Raw genomic sequence first — 15,958 nt, 5'->3', positions numbered from 1 at the left:
GTAAGGTTCCACATGCTGCACGGCATAGTCAAAATAAACAACTAAATATGCCAGCTATTGAAAGACCAGTTTCATAATCATTTACATGCCAGTTCCTCCTTTCCCGCCCCCCCCCAAGTACTTTTAATATTTTTTATTTTCTCTCACCCTTCCTGAATCCTTTTTGTAGATGGTAAAGAACTGATGAGACTCCTTCAGAATATTATTATTCTTATTTGTTACAAAACTAGCATTCCAAGTTTACCTCAAGTGTAAATGAATAATAAAATGTGGATTCCTTATTTTTTATAGTAAAAATTATTAGTATGAGTAACATGTGTTCACTGTAGAAAATTTGAGAAATCCAGGGAAGTATAAGAGAATATAATCATTTGCCTAATCCCATCAAAGAGAATAACATATGTTTTCTTTCTTTCTTTTTGATTTAACAGGATGGGTAAGGCATCTTACAAAATTGGAATTATGTTGCATGTACACAGTATTACACCTTAGCCCTTTCTCATACCTTTAAGTACTTTTCAATTCTCTTTAAAGGGGAAGTCCTTTTTCTACTCTCCAACTCTTAAGATACGGATCACAAGTTATCTACTTATCTCTTTCGGGGTTATTGGTTTTTTTTCCATATGCTTATAGTGATAGAAACTGTGCGTGAGTGTATACATACATATTATCCCCTTATGAAATCTCTTAGACACACTGCTTTTGGTTTGCTTTTTTCATGTAACCTATCATCCTGAAAATCATCTCAGGTCATAACATATCGATCTAGCTCACTCTTTTTAGCGGCTGCGTAGTTTTCCACACACTGACCAGGCCCTTGCTGACGTGCATTCATGTTACCTGCAGTTTTGAGCTTATGGTAGGGAAGTCTGTCCACACTCGAGCTGTTCCAAGAAGGCCCGGTGGTTTTAGGGTGCTGTGCCCGTAGATAGAGTCCTCCCTAATGGCCCTTCAGAAAGAAGACCCTTTCAGAATATTATTAACATTATTAAGAATATTTTAAACACTAAGTTTTAAGTATTTTAACTCTTTTAAACATTTCAAGTTTTATTAAGAACATTTTGTCCCCTCCCTATAATAGATGATATTAAAAAGCAGAGACATTACTGCCAACAAAGGTCTGTCTAGTCAAGGCTATGGTTTTTCCATATGGATGTGAGAGTTGGACTGTGAAGAAAGCTGTGTGCCGAAAAATTGATGCTTTTGAACTGTGGTGCTGGAGAAGACTCTTGAGAGTCCCTTGGACTGCAAGGAGATCCAACCAGTCCATCCTAAAGGAGATCAGTCCTGGATGTTCATTGGAAGGACTGATGCTGAAGCTGAAACTCCAGTACTTTGGCCACCTCATGTGAAGAGTTGACTCACTGGAAAAGACCCTGATGCTGGGAGGGATTGGGGGCAGGAGGAGAAGGGGACGACAGAAATTGAGATGGCTGGATGGCATCACCAACTCGATGGACATGAGTTTGAATAAACTCCGGGAGTTGGTGATGGACAGGGAGGCCTGGTGTGCTGCAATTCATGGGGTTGCAAAGAATCGGACATGACTGAGCAACTGAACTGAACTGACTGATAATAGATGATGTTCAAACTCCCACATGGTGACCAACACAGTCTTATTTTTCTGTTTGCATCCCGTTTGTGAATTTGTCCCAGTGTGCGTCTCTTTAATTATTAGGGTGAAGATGTTTTCATGCATTTATTGTCCATCTGAATTTCTTTAGTGACTTTTCCATTCATAGACTTTGCCCTGTTTTCATTCATTCTTTCATCTATTTTGGTGGGTTGGTCTTTCTTTCTGACTGATTTGCAAAAGCTGTTGGTTTATCGGGGCCAGCAGTTCCTTCTATGCCGTGGATATTGCAGTAGTTTCTGTGAGTCTGTTATTCATCTTTCACTAAGCTTATAATATGCTTCAGCCTACAGAAACTTTTCATCTATGTGTTGTCCAGTCTGCACATCTGTTTCTTTATGGTTCTGACTCTTTCCCCAGGGAGGCTGTCTTGCTGCTAATATTATAATAAAAGTAATCACTAGCTCCTACGTGACAGTTACCACTAGCAGGTATTGTCATACCTGCTTTACAGGTATTCATTGATTTATTCTTCTGTTGACCCACCTGTTTTCAAATGCAGGAACTGAGGCAGAGGGCGCTCTTAAGTCACCAGCAAATGAGTGTTGTTGGAGTCGGTCTTCAAACCCAGGCAGGTTGGCACCACTTGATTGATAGTTTCTTTAGCACTTTCTCCCCACATTTAAGACTTTACTCTGTGAGAGGTGTATACGGTATATTGTAGGACTCTGTATTGTATGATTTAGAGCTACATTTTCTTTCAGATTGGATGGTTGGTTGGTCAGCGGTTTCTGAAATAGCTACTCTTCCCTTGCTGATGTGAGAAGCCCTGTTCATTGTCCCCCATTTGTAGATCGTACAGAGCGCCCCTGGATACTGTGCAGGTTTGGGTCAGTCTGGGCATGTTTACCAAGTATTGCTTGTCAGAAGCACTGAGGTGCAAGAAGTGGGAACAGAGATAGCCGTTCTCGTTTCCAGGCCTGTGAAGCCCCGTGGATGACATTTCTTCCTCTCCCACATATTCTCTGGGGTGGAATTTCTTGGATTAATTACCTTCATCAAATTCACCAGGATGAGGGAGTCTCTAGGAGAGAAGAGGGCTTGGGGCCAATTTTTTTTTTGTTTGTTTGTTTGTTAGTGAAGACTGTGGGTCTCACCATTTATTTCATAGAGAAAGAACAAATACTGAATGTCCAAGAAGTTTGCTTTACTGAAGTTCATATTGGGGTAGTGTGGAGATGGCACGGCTGTGTCTGCTGATTTCTGGGAGGGGCTGTTTTCAGCTACTGGTGACAGGTCTCCTTCTGGGTTCCAGAGAAGATGGACCATGGCCCTTCACCCCGGCTTGAGGATTGGGGTGGTCTAGGAACTATACCACTTTGTTGAAACACTTAACCCTCCCATCTCCCCTCTCCCTCACCCCCACCAATCCTTAAGCTCCAAGCCCTAGACCTTCTTGGGAAAAAAGAATCTCAAATTCTCCATCCCCCACCCTCACCCCAGCCCCATACTCCTAGTGGAATTCTTTGCATGGATGCCATCTGCCGTCTTAGGGGTGGTCTGTGACCCTTAGGAGAATTTTGCTGCGAATATTCCATTGCCTCTACATTCCAGAGTAATTCCATGTGCTCAGTTGCTCCAGGTAAACCCCGTCTGGAGGAAAGCTGTGCCAGCTCACAGTGGGCAAAGGCATAAACCCAAATTTGAGTCCTTTCAACTTGCCCAGGACTTGGACTAAAAGGGCAAATTTGAATACATTTAGTCCCAACAGGTGTTTCTGGTTTTTTATTTTGAAAGGGAAATTATAAGGGAACAATTAAGCATTGTCAGGAACATTGTTGGAAGGCAAGAGTTTTTAAATAATTACATAATACACCTGAACCAAAGCCTTGAGTCTTTTTTTTTTTTTTCTCAACATAACATGAAACTATAAATACTATTTATGTGTAGGGTGGGAAAGGCTGTTGCTATGAAAACCATTTTGGTAGCACTGAGTCATTTTATACTTTAATATTTAATAAACTTAGGTTTCCAGTGCTTTTTTTTTTTAAGCAACCAGGTTGTAGGGTGAAAGTTAAAAATGTTACAGACCAAAAAAAAAAAAAAATTCTATTGCTCACAGAGGTATTGGAGGCTATTGAAACCAGCAACATCAGACTGGTGACCCTGTGGAGCACTGAAAACAGCACAGGGACTCTCCTGGTGGTTCAGTGGTTAAGAATCCACCTTCCAACGCAGGGGACATTGGTTCCATCCCTGGTCGGGGAACTTAGATCCCACATGCCATGGAGCAAGTAGGCCCATGTGCCCTGGAGCCCAAGAGGCTGACGGCAAAAAAAATACACACACACACACACACACACACACACACACACATTGTGTGTGGGTCTGAGCCGCCAGGGAAGCCTATATATATATACACACACATATATACACACATATGTATATATGACTTACCTTTAAAAATACCACTGCAAAGACCAGTGGTCAAGGTGCCAAATTTAGCAAATAAAAATATGAAATACCCAGCTAAACATAAATTTCAGACAAAGCCACATGATTTTTATTGTAAGTATGTTCCATAAAATAATAATCCTATTTCATATCTGAAATTCACATTTTCCTGGGCATCCTATATTTTTGCTGGCAACCCTTCCTCCAAATGATGAAGAAATTCTCTCACAGTCCTACCAACTGGCCCGACGGGAGCATGAAGAGAGATAAGTGGCTTCCTTGTTGGTAAAGCCTTTTTTTTTTTTAATGGGTCCCAACAAAAGAGGAAAATTACAGAAGCCTCTAATGATGATTTCCAATTTTTGTTATTTATAGAAAACTGTCATATCAGATTTTCGCATTTTCTACATTAAATAAAGTGCTTTTCCTATAATGAAATCTGAAATTTTCTCCAGAGCTATTTGTTAAAATTTGTTTCTCAATAATTTTTTCATTGTTCCCTTATATTTGAAGTGCTCTCACATCACATGGCGAGATGGATGACAGCCTGCCCAGTTCGGTGACTTGCGGCTTTGTCCAATGCTTCCACTGTCCTTGCTCTTGCTTGGCTCCTCGGGCCTTTTCCTGCAGCTGTAACTTGTATGTAGGTGGTAGAAATTCACAGCCCTTGAGCACTTGCTGTTTTACTGGTGCCTTCCACATTCTGGATGTTCATAGGAGATGCTGAAGCGGCGTTGAATCGGGACTAATCATCAGGTGTGATTAGCAAACCTTCTCTAGGGTCTGTGTCCTCATTCTGTAAAAGCCAAACTATTTAGAAGGTTAGAAATGTTTATCTACTGATAATATTTGATTTGTAACCTGTTAATTAGCGGAGCAGGTTCCCAGGCCCAGGACGGGGACCTCTAAAGCATACCTGGTCTCTTAGGTCAACACTTTTAACCAATGTTTTCATTTGCCCGTCAGCCTGTGCATTGGAACTGTGGGGATAATTTCTTGTCTCCTTGCAGTCCCTGTTGAGCTTCTCTCTCTCTCTCTCTCTGAACACAGGCTCCTTTTTGAAGCTTGTTGGGCCCCTGTAGTCACTTCTGAGCCGACCCCTGGACTTGTCTGGGTGTCCTGCCACATTGCGTTGTCCCTGTTTGTCTGCAGGAGAGGAGGCCCCAGGGCCCCTGGTTCCAGGCTGCGAGTGTCCCTGCACCCATCTCCTTGCTGCACGCTGCTGCTGCAGGCTTGGACCCCAGCAGGTGGGGCACCATCCCCTGGCTTTATCTCTAGGACACCCATAAATGAGGAGGGTTTTCCTTCCTGGGGGTCAGCAGCTCGTATGGAGTCTGATTTTGTGCTGAATCCTGAAGTAGGACTTTTTACTCAAGCTGATAAATCTTGTAACCTGTTACTTAAACACCTCTTCGGGGTAGGGAGCTTGTAGTGAGCGGCAGGCGCTGGGAGCATGTTTTACCTCCAGTGTCTGTACTCTGTGACGAGGACTCCAGTTCCTGTCTGCCTTTCACATTGCTCTTTTTTCCGAGTCTTCGTCGCTTTGGAAGAGTGCCTAGAGAACATGAACAGACATCAGGTGTACTTCTGAATTAGGAGGATGTCATTGTTCCAAAAACTTGGGGCACACAAGTTGTCACATGTTTCTCCTGCACCCTGGGCCTGTAGGGTTCAGGAAAGTAAAAGATCACCCCCGTTGCTCACCTCCAAACCAGGATGGTCTTCAGGGTAATTGTCCCACTCTTGCTGGGCCTTCACGTGTCTGTATTTCCCTTCTCCTACCAGCTCTCTCATTTTCTAAAATCACCGAAGATGGAGCCTGGGGAGCATTCCTTAGTTCCTCCTGTCAGCTGAGCCAGCAGGCGTGGGTCCCGGCACTGCCGTTTCCTCAGTGTCCTAGACGTGAGTCAGCCAGTGTGACTCTGCAGCCAGCTGTGGTTTAGGAAGCACTGTGGGGAAAGATTTGGCTGGAGGCATCTGCTTGCGTGTGTTCTTCCACTTCTGGTTCTCGGACTAGGATCCAACCATTTGTATTTATTTTTTTTTGCCCAGTCTGAGTTCCTGTTAGTGATGGCCACAGCTGCCAGTGTGGAAAGATGCAACTGTCTCTCCAGGGACCGGAGTTCTGTAAGCTTGTAAGCTTGGTCCAGGCTCATCGTGTCCAACTTTGAATCCACACCCGCCCACCCTTCTCATCCCTGCCCTCTTGCTGTGATCGTATTTGCATTTCTGGGCCTTTGGTTCTTTGAGTTTATCCAAAGTCCAGGCTCGGGGCATCTGTGGCTTTGTTACGAGGTCGTGAGTCCTCAAGTCATTCTTCCTTCTTGACTTTTCCTCTCTGATGTTCTAGGACCCACCTCAAAAGTTCTTGAGTCACTCCTCCATTCTCGCCACCTCCCACTAACACTGTCACGTACTTTTCCCCTTTTGCCTGGCCTGCTCTTTCTTCCTCTTGGTACATGGCAACTGGAATCCAGTCTCACCTGGGGAAGTCTCAGACAGCAATGACAAAGCCCAGCTCCACTGAGGGAGACTAATTACACAGCTAATTAATCCAGCAGATGTCACCGTAAATGCTCGTTTCTTTCTAATTTGGATCCACATCTTCGAGTTAGGCTTTGGGCCCTGATGAAAGTGTCTTTTTTTTTTTTTTTTTTTAATTCAGACTTTAAGGGATAGCAGTTTTCCTGGCCTGCCTTTATGTTCTGGTGACAGATCCCTGGTTTTCCAGAGAGCTCTCTCCCGTTACTGCAGCCACAGATGGTTTCTCCTCCCCAAGTGTGTGTCACACCATTTGGCACCAGGCTCATTCTCTGTGTTATGTGTCAATTTGTTTCTCCAGGAAACCTCTTCAGAGTACAGGCTGCCTTAACCAGTGAGTGTCTCTTGAGAATGCCCCACGACACAAGACAAGGAGACACCCACAGATGGTTACTGATTCCTTTCCCACCGCTCTCCTGTCTTTCCCAAAAGCAAGTTGGTTTGTCACGAAAGTAGCCGAAGAGTATTTGAAAGGTGCCGTTTTGATATCGGATGGTGAAAAAGTATAGAACACCCGTAACTTGGCAAGTGAAATGGAACAACTCACAGATAGGACCAAAAAGGGTTCTGGTAGTCGGGGAGGGATGTTGGGAAGCAGGAGCAAGGTAGTGTTTGTGGTCCCTCAGCCACTCAGTGATAGGAATGGATCAGACAGGCTGCAAGGCTTGGTTTTCTGCAGGTGACCTGGGGGCGCTGTGGACCTCCCAGGGTGTCCTCAGGCTCAGGCTGGCAGCCTGTGCCTGCCGAAGCTGACTGGCTCCTAGTGGGGGAGTATTGCCCCCCTCCCAAGGCCGTGATGACTGAGTTCTCCCTGCTAACATCCCCTTGCCCTCCCTTGGTCATGCCCACCTGTGAGCGAAATCACCATGTCCCATCCTGGCTTCTGTGACACCAGTCTTCTGGTTTCTCTGGTCCCTTACTGGCCTGTCTCCTTGGTCTCCTTGCTGGCTTTACTTCTGTTATTTACAGTAAATGCTTAAGACTTCAGAACTTGGCTCAGACCCGCTTCTTTTTTCCGTTGATAGTTTTCCCCCAACAACATCTCGCTTCTGGTGACACCGGAATCTGCCTTGAGCCTTGCACTCTCCTTCCATCTGCTTCTGTACTGGGCATTTCTGGTTGAATGTTTGATAGCTGACCCCCAGACTTAGCATGGTCTGAAGAGACGTCTTGCTGACCGTATTACTGCCAAGCCCCCTCTCCCCCAGGCTCCCCCACCTCAGTCAGGGCTGTCGCCAATCTACTGTTCACTCAAGCCTGAAAGCTGGGCATTATTGTGGCCCCCTCTTTCTTTCACTCCCCTCCAGCCAAATCATCACTAAGCCCTGTTGGCTCCACCTTCAAAACATGTTTCCCTGTCGTCTCTCCCCGTGTCAGCTCCCTCCTTGCAGCGCCTCTTGCCCTTGACTGTCCACTCTCCACGTGGTAATTTCATGAAGAGGAAAATCAGGTCATATCACTCCCCTGCAAAGACCCACCAATGGTTTTCCATCCCTCAAAAGACAAGCCAGCCTTTCAGTGCTGGCTTATAAACCTCCCTGTGACCTAGACTCCACCCACCACGCCAGCCTCGTGTTGTAACCCTGCTTCCCTTCCCATGACACTTCAGCCGCACCAGCCTTCTTACTGTTCCTTCAACGGGCCAAGCTTGCACCTCCTGCTGGACTTTTGCACTCGAAGTCCCACTGCCTGGAGTGAGCATCCTTGACCTTGACACGCATCTCTGGTCCTCAGAAAGGTAGCCCCTAACCACCCACTCCCAAGTGGTTACTGAGAGGAGCTCCGTCTGAGCCTGCTTCTCTGCATTGACAGTTATTATCTATTTTTCTTGTTCGTTCATTTATTTATTTGTCTACCAGAAGATCGGCGACCTCGGTTGTCTTATTAATGGCTGTATCCTTGGCATTTAGAACAATGTCTGACACCAGCTCAATAAATACTTACTGAATGATAAAAGTACTTGCAGAATGTGCCTACAGTTTCCTTCAGTTCTAAGATCTAGCGTAGCAGCCCGGTCTGAACCCCTGACTTTACATAGTTGTCAGTCCAAAAGCGTATGTCAGAATAAACTGGATGTCCTGTGTGGACCAGAGCTTTCCGGAGCTGTTTATAATCATTCTATTAGCTGTCAGTTTTGTGCAGCTTTTTTTCTATACTGACCCACTGAGAAACAGTCCTGAGACAATTAGCTTGTGTCCAAGTACTTTGAAAATTCTTACTTGCAGCTGGTCTTGGCTCTGTGTCCCCATGTTTTATCAGCCAAAATCACAACTCTTTCTATCAGCAGTCATAGAGATTGATGCTGAGGTAGAAAAAGTGATGGTAGTTTGCTCCTGCTTCATAGTATAGTCAATTTTTACAGTGGTCTGTCTCCTCTACTCAATCGCAAGATCCTTTACAGGAGGATCTGTTTATTCTTACCCAACTTGGTATCCTTCCCAGTCCTACAGGTGTCAGATGGATGGTCAGTGTCAACTGAAGGTTTGATACCCAAGGACAAAAAGCTTAAACATAGAAACTTAAAGACTAGGTTCTTCTGTTTCCTTCAAATCTGCGCTGTTCACTCTCCAGCTCTTTGCTTCTGAATAATGCTAGTTAGCCCCAGGAGAACCACATGGCAGAATGGCTTCCCAGGAAGAGAGAAACTCTGTTTCCTCCTCTCTTGCCCCATGTTCAAGCCATAGATCTTGGAGTACCTTTAAGGAGCAGGATAATGTACTAACTTCTTTGTGGCTATGTTTCTAAACTTTGTAAACTTTGTTGACTAGTGTCCAAAAAGAGATACATTTTAATAGGTGACTAAGCACATATGGGAGAGATATTTTGTATGTATAATTGAAACAAAAGTTTTACAAAATAATTTTATGCTTACTATCTGAGCTACATTCTGATACTTCCTTTTTTATCCTATTCCCTTGGTTTTTACACAAATGCCAGTTGCATTTAGGACATTGATTTTTATGACCCCCTAAGGGCTTCTCTCGGAGAAGGCAATGGCACCCCACTCCAGTACTCTTGCCTGGAAAATCCCATGGACGGAGGAGCCTGGTAGGCTGTAGTCCACGGGGTCGCTAAGAGTCGGACACAACTGAGCGACTTCACTTTCACTTTTCACTTTTATGCATTGGAGAAGGAAATGGCAACCCACTCCAGTGTTCTTGCCTGGAGAATCCCAGGGACGGGGGAGCCTGGTGGGCTGCCGTCTATGGGGTTGCACAGAGCCAGACACGACTGAAGCGACTTAGCAGCAGCAAGGGCCTCTCTGGTGGCTCAGACATTAAAGAATCTGTCTGCAATGCAGGAGGCCTGGGTTCCATCCCTGGGTGGGGAGGATCCCCTGGAGGAGGGCCTGGCAACCCACTCCAGTATTCTTGCCTGGAGACTCCCCAGTGGACAGAGGAGCCTGATGGGCTGCAGTCCATGGGGTCACAAGGAGTCGGACATGACTGAGTGACTAAGCATAGCAGAGCAAGGGATTGCAGAAAAGGGGTGAGGGGGGCTGCCTGGCCCAGCCCTCAGAGATTCTGATTCATTGTGGGTTTCTAATATGTAGTTCCAGAATCAGAACCACAGCCCCGAAGGATCAGGACCTATAGTTTGAAAAACACTGTCACGCAGGATATATAGAAGAGTTGATTGGTGCTGGCAGATGTGTACACGAAAGTTACCCAAGCCTGGAAGGAGGTGGAGGGAGGGAGGAAGCACCTCCGGTGGTCAGATCAGAATAGACCTCCTGGAAGAAGGAAGGCTGGAGTGTGCTTGGACCAGCTTTGGAAAGGGAGTGATCACGTAGATGGGCAAGCCAGACAGAGGACAAAGGCAGATTCATTTCTTCTACATACTAAACCGGAGGCCGTAATTCTAAACTGATTTTAGTGACTAGCACTTCCTTTCATGCACTTGTGGTTACTGGAACTTCTCAAAAAAAAAGAGAAAAAAATCATTTGTGAGCCAAACATTTCATACTGGTAACACAGTGGAATTGGGGCCTTTTTAGTATTTTACTAGTAAGAAAGTCCACTCAAGTAATCTGTTCAAATAATAAAAAAGTAGTTTTTAAAAAGTACTCCATGAATAGGGTTCACTGATAGCTCAATTGGTAGAGAATCCGCCTGCAATGCAGGAGACCCCGGTTCAATTCCTGGGTTAGAAAGATCCACTGGAGAAGGGATAGGCTACCCACTCCAGTATTCTTGGGCTTCCCTTGTGACTCAGCTGGTAAAGAATCCACCTGCAATGTGGGAGACCTGGGTTCGATCCGTGGGTTGGGAATATCCCCTGGAGAAGGGAAAAGCTACCCAGTCCAGTATTCTGGCCTGGAGAATTCCGTGGACTGTATAGTTCATGGGGTTGCAAAGAGTTGGACACGGCTGAGCAACTTTCACTTTTCACCCATTAATGAATCTTGAACTGTAGGTAATACTGTGTGTGCTGAAGTACTGGGGAGAAGCGGTAAAGTTTATTCATGTCCGCAGTTGACTTTGAAATGCATCAAAGTGGAATCATCTTTGATAGATGGATAAAAGGATGGATATACAATATATATAACAAAGTATTTTATTTTTTAAGTTATTTTTTAAAATATTATTTATTTGGCTGTTCTAGGTCTTAATTGTGTCTTGTGGGGTCTTCAGTTGCAGCACTCCAACTCTTGGTTGTGGCATTTGGGATCTAGTTTCCTCACCAGGAATTGAACCCAGGCCTCCTGCATTGGGAGCGTGGAATCTTAGCCACTGGACCACCAGGGAAGTCAGTCCCATATTGTATTAGTTTTAGCATCAGGGTGAGAGGCATCTACTCTGTTTGTTTGTTTGTTTGTTTGTTTTGAATAAAACTCTTCTCTATTATTGAAATTTTCATGATATAACTTTGAGTGCAGAATACTAAAACCTGATGGCTAGGTGGTATTTCCACTGTGAAGTCCACATATGGGAGCTGCAGGTTCGCTGTGAGTTCTCTTTTTCACCCACACTGTCTTCCCATCCAGCTTCCTATGAGAGTATTCTGTTGTGTCTCTCAAGATTGGGCTCAGGGATTTCTGCTTTTTTGCAGAAAAACAGAAGCATGAGGCAGAAACACACCCAACTGAGAGGTCTCAAACCGTGCAGGAGAGGCGATGGGGGTAGAACAGGCTCTTGGTCATTCCAGAAGTGTGAGATGCTCGCTAGATGCCAGGCTCTAGAAAACTTCAAGATAGGATGCCCATGTGTCTCAGGGGAAAATCAGGTAGCTCTTGGGGTTTTAAAGAGAGAGGCTTCCTGGTGTCCATTCCAGAAGTTTCAGATGCTCACTAGATACCAGGTGCTAGAAAACTTCAAGGTAGGATGCCCACATGTCTTAGGGGAAACCCAGGTAGCTCTTGGGGTTTTAAGGAGAGAAAGAGGCTCCCTGGTAGACTGCCGGGATTTGAATCTCAACTCCTGCCCTTGACAGACGTGCGACTTTGGACATGGAACTTAATCCCTCTGTCTTCCTCTGCTGTGAAAAGGGCTCCTGAAATGACCTGCCTGGCAGGACTGTTGAGCAAGTCCAGTGTGATCCTGCCTGGGATGTACCTGCATGCCATGCAGTCAGCGCATGGCTCCGTGCAGTGTGCTCTCCTCTAGGAATGTCACTTTCCTGCCTTAGATTTTCCGTGGTCATATGCAGGCCACATAGGGAAGTCATTTTATAATTGGTTTTCATTAGTTTTGAACTTTGCACACCTTGGGTTTGGGGAATAGAAAGGCTGGTGGGTTGTTTCGGTTTTCTAGAAGGGAGAAAACATTTGTCTTAAGAGATGTGACCAACGTGTAGTGAAGACTTTGGGCAAGTTACTTAACTTTGGGTAATCCGCTGTGGTCCCATTGGAAGAAAGAGGGGCCGCGAGGGACCACTGAGTTCCCCTTCAGCACTGAGAGTGTGTGTGTGCAGGAATTTTTTTTTTTTTTTTTTTTTAAGGAATACATTGGTCTCTTCTGTAATGGAGCAAGAAGTTAACTAGTGAAGTACATAGGAAAGTTAGAAAGTGGTCCAAGTCCAGCTTTATTTTTGCTACTTCTTCTTTGACCCCTTCTCTGAGCTGTGAGAGGAATGAGCAGTAAAGTTACTTGTACTGACATAATTTTATAATATACCTGCCTAACCTGGGGACTCTAGAATTTGATTTTTTTTAAAGCAAGGCTACCCCATAAGCCCAAATAGACCCACATTTCCCTTATGTGACTGGAATTAGGTGCAAGTAAGAATTGAAGTTTTCCCCATTCCCTTTTGTGTATATACATGTATGTGTGTGCTTAAGTCGCTTCAGTTGTGGTCAGCTCTTTGCAATCCTGTGGACTGTAGCCCACCAGGCTCCTCTGTTCATGGGGATTCTCCAGGCGAGAATACTGGAGTAGATTGCCATGCCCTTTTCCAGGGAATCTTCCCAACCCAGGGGTCAAACCCTTCTCTCCTGTGTCTCCTGCATTGGCAAGCTGGTTCCACCACAAGCGCCACCTGGGAAGCCCATATGTATGCATATACGTACATACATTTTATATATATGGTTTTCAGATTAAAAAGCTAATGCAAATTCCCACTAAAGAAATTATTATATAGAAATGCACAGCACAGAGCATGAAGATTGAAAAGTGAAAGTTACATTCTAGTTAAAGGGGAATGTATTTGGTTTTGGCGTCTCTCTAATGTCTTGTATTTGTGTCTGTTTATGTTTTGTAACCTTGGCGATACCACAGACTGTCGTAAAGGGGGAGCAGCTTCTGAGCACAAATGAAGTATTAGCCAGAGCTGCAAAGCTGCTTTACCTACCTTGCCTAAGTGGGTTCGTTTCTATTGAGAACCACCATGTTGGTGGCATGGATGGCGTAACATTGCCTTAGGAGTCTTCCTTCAGTGTTTACATTCGTGGCCGCGCTTATAGCTGTACCATCCTGTCCCATTCACTGGAGCAAACACCTGCAGTCAAATGCGCAAACCGTTTCTGTGGCAACCATTTGTTATCCATTAATTTACAATATTCCAAAATTTTTCTCCAGCTAAAACTTTTTTTTTCTTTAAACTGTGCATTCCTCTGCTCCCCTTATTTGTATATTGGAAGTTAATCTCCTTGGCTACTCAAGTTATGGATGTTTTCTCCCTACCTCTCTTCTTTTGAAAGCTGATTTTTTTTTTTTTTGGGGGGGGGGTTTAATGAACGAAATGACTAAACCTGGGACCTCTGATTACAGCTCTGAGTCAGTAAGCAGGAGGAGAGGCCTCTTTCCTTGGTTTTAAAGAAGCAAGACCTAATGTGAAACAGTCTTTAACACCTGAAAATGATGTGCAAAAAAGTATGTGCAACAGAAAAATCTCGCCAAGCTCATTGCCTGCCTGATGGCTAGGTCAGCATGAGCGGACCTGGCAAGTACACTTCAGAAACAGAGCCACTCTCTGTCGTTTGAATGGTGAGTTGAATGACTACTCTGAGGACTGAACTTGTGAAACGCTGAGTTTCATGCTGGTGTCCACAGGCGCATGAGGAACGTGTCCATGGCTCATGTTAGGAAAGACCTATGGAATGGAATGCAAATCAACGGCAGTAACATGATAAGTTTGCAAATTTGGACACAAATGAGGAAATGCAGAAGGAAGTTTTGCATAACAGCACTCACTTCACATGTGGTGATTATTGCCACCAAATGCTATATTTTAATACGTAGGACGTGGGGCATTATCATGTGCCACAATTATCATTCCTTGGGTGAAATTTACATTTTATAACTATCGTATGCAGATCTTTTGCATTTCTTACACACTCTAGGGGATGTTTCTGTCACTTATCGTCAATGTAATCATAACCTTCCTTATTTTGGAGACATACACACATTACTTTCTTCTCTAGTAGGATTTATGGGTATTTCTAAATGTTATTCACTCTGAGCTATTTCTCACAGTTGGCAGTGGCAGGTGAAGGCAGACACCAGTTTGGTTTTGTTGCTGGAGAGCTTGAATTGCTGTTGTCTTCCTAGCTATTTCCGTTTTGAAGTGTTCTCACTGTTTCTTACACAGTTGGTGTCCTGGTCATTTTGGGTATTAGGACTTGCTGGCTTCCACATACTTTGGACTCGGAAGCCACTCTATAAGAGCAAATCACATGGAATTCCCCCCCCTCCCCCCACCATCTAAAAAATAAATTTACCTTTGTTTTTCTTTGTTTTTCTCCAGTTTTAAATAGTTTGAGTTTTTAAAAAGAATCTTAAAGGAGTACTTTATCAGATAGCACTCCTGTCTCATGGGGTGATAGCAAGAAAGAGCTCATAAGGGCAGTAGGTGTGAAGTATGTTGTATATACATACATATATGCACTGTGCTTAGTCACTCAGTCCTGTCCTACTCTTTGTGACCCCATGGACTGTAGGCCGCCAGGCACCTCTGTCCATGGGGATTCTCCAGGAGAGTGTACTGGAGTGGGTTGCCATGCCCTCCTCCTGGGGTTCTTCCCAACCCAGGAATTAAACCTCGGTCTCCCACATTGCAGGCAGATTCTTTACTGTCTGAGCCATGAGGGAAGCCCATATATGTATATATATGTGCATGTATATATGCATATAATAGATGTTTATATATTTAAGTGAAGGTTTATTTTCCTCTTGTCCCTCTTTTTGTGTTGGGGGTCTCAGAGCCCAGCGCATTCCTGTGACTGTAGTTGATTCAGCATAATTGATGCGGTCTCATTTCCCACAGCTGATGAGGATTATATCAGCTTGGTTTAACAGTCTCGTTTTCTGCTCCCAGTGCACACTTGTTTTAATGTGTTTCAGTTAATGAGGTAGAAGAGAGAATGAGGTGTTACTGTTTATACACAGACAGTGAGTTTGTGCGGGGAGCCCCACCACAGCCCACGTGGCCCCAGGCGTCCTCACGGGCAGGGCCCACAGAGTGAAGTCTCCTTTTTGGAACATGTTTATTTGTGGCTAATGCTGATAATGATCAAAAGCTATAAGCTTTCCCTGACACTCTTTATAATAGCGCTTCTTGGTGTGTCTCTTATGTGTCATGATGAGAAGGTATAACTTGTCTCAGAGCTTGGGGTACATTCAAGGGCATTGATATGGCCAACTGCCCCCCAGCCCCGAGAGACACAGGTTTGATTTTTGGGTTGGGAAGATCCCCTGGAGATGGAAATGGCAACCCACTCCAGTATTCTTGCCTGGAGAATCCCATGGACAGAGGAGCCTGGAGGGCTACAGTCCATGGAGCCACACAGAGTTGGACACAACTGAAGCGACTTAGCACACATGCCCACCAAAAAACTTTGTTAAACTCCCAAATTTCATCCACCAACCCGACAGTCCTAGGTGGACCCTTCCCCAGGTAACTATCGGTTCATTAGAAATAATGCAAGTGAAACTATTTTCAGAAGTCCAAGAG

The 15,958-nt window shown here is 44.6% G+C and overlaps 1 protein-coding gene and 1 long non-coding RNA gene across 3 annotated transcripts in view; one reads left to right on the top strand and one right to left on the bottom strand.

The window, feature by feature from the left end:
* ZFHX3 (zinc finger homeobox 3) overlaps positions 1 to 15,958 on the top strand; it is a 250,601-nt gene that overhangs the window by 103,150 nt on the left and 131,493 nt on the right. The window lies entirely within an intron of this gene.
* LOC122421355 lies at positions 4,608 to 5,860 on the bottom strand. Its single transcript, XR_006263471.1, has 3 exons — positions 5,732 to 5,860; positions 5,490 to 5,582; positions 4,608 to 4,837 (listed from the first exon to the last, which is right to left on the bottom strand). It is a non-coding gene; the product is annotated as an uncharacterized LOC122421355 (long non-coding RNA).

This window comes from Cervus canadensis, chromosome 18, assembly GCF_019320065.1.
Source record: "Cervus canadensis isolate Bull #8, Minnesota chromosome 18, ASM1932006v1, whole genome shotgun sequence".
In the NCBI taxonomy this organism is placed as follows: Eukaryota; Metazoa; Chordata; class Mammalia; order Artiodactyla; family Cervidae; genus Cervus; species Cervus canadensis.
The sequence above is the reverse complement of the archived record's forward strand: the minus strand, read 5'-3'. Positions and strand labels throughout refer to the sequence as shown.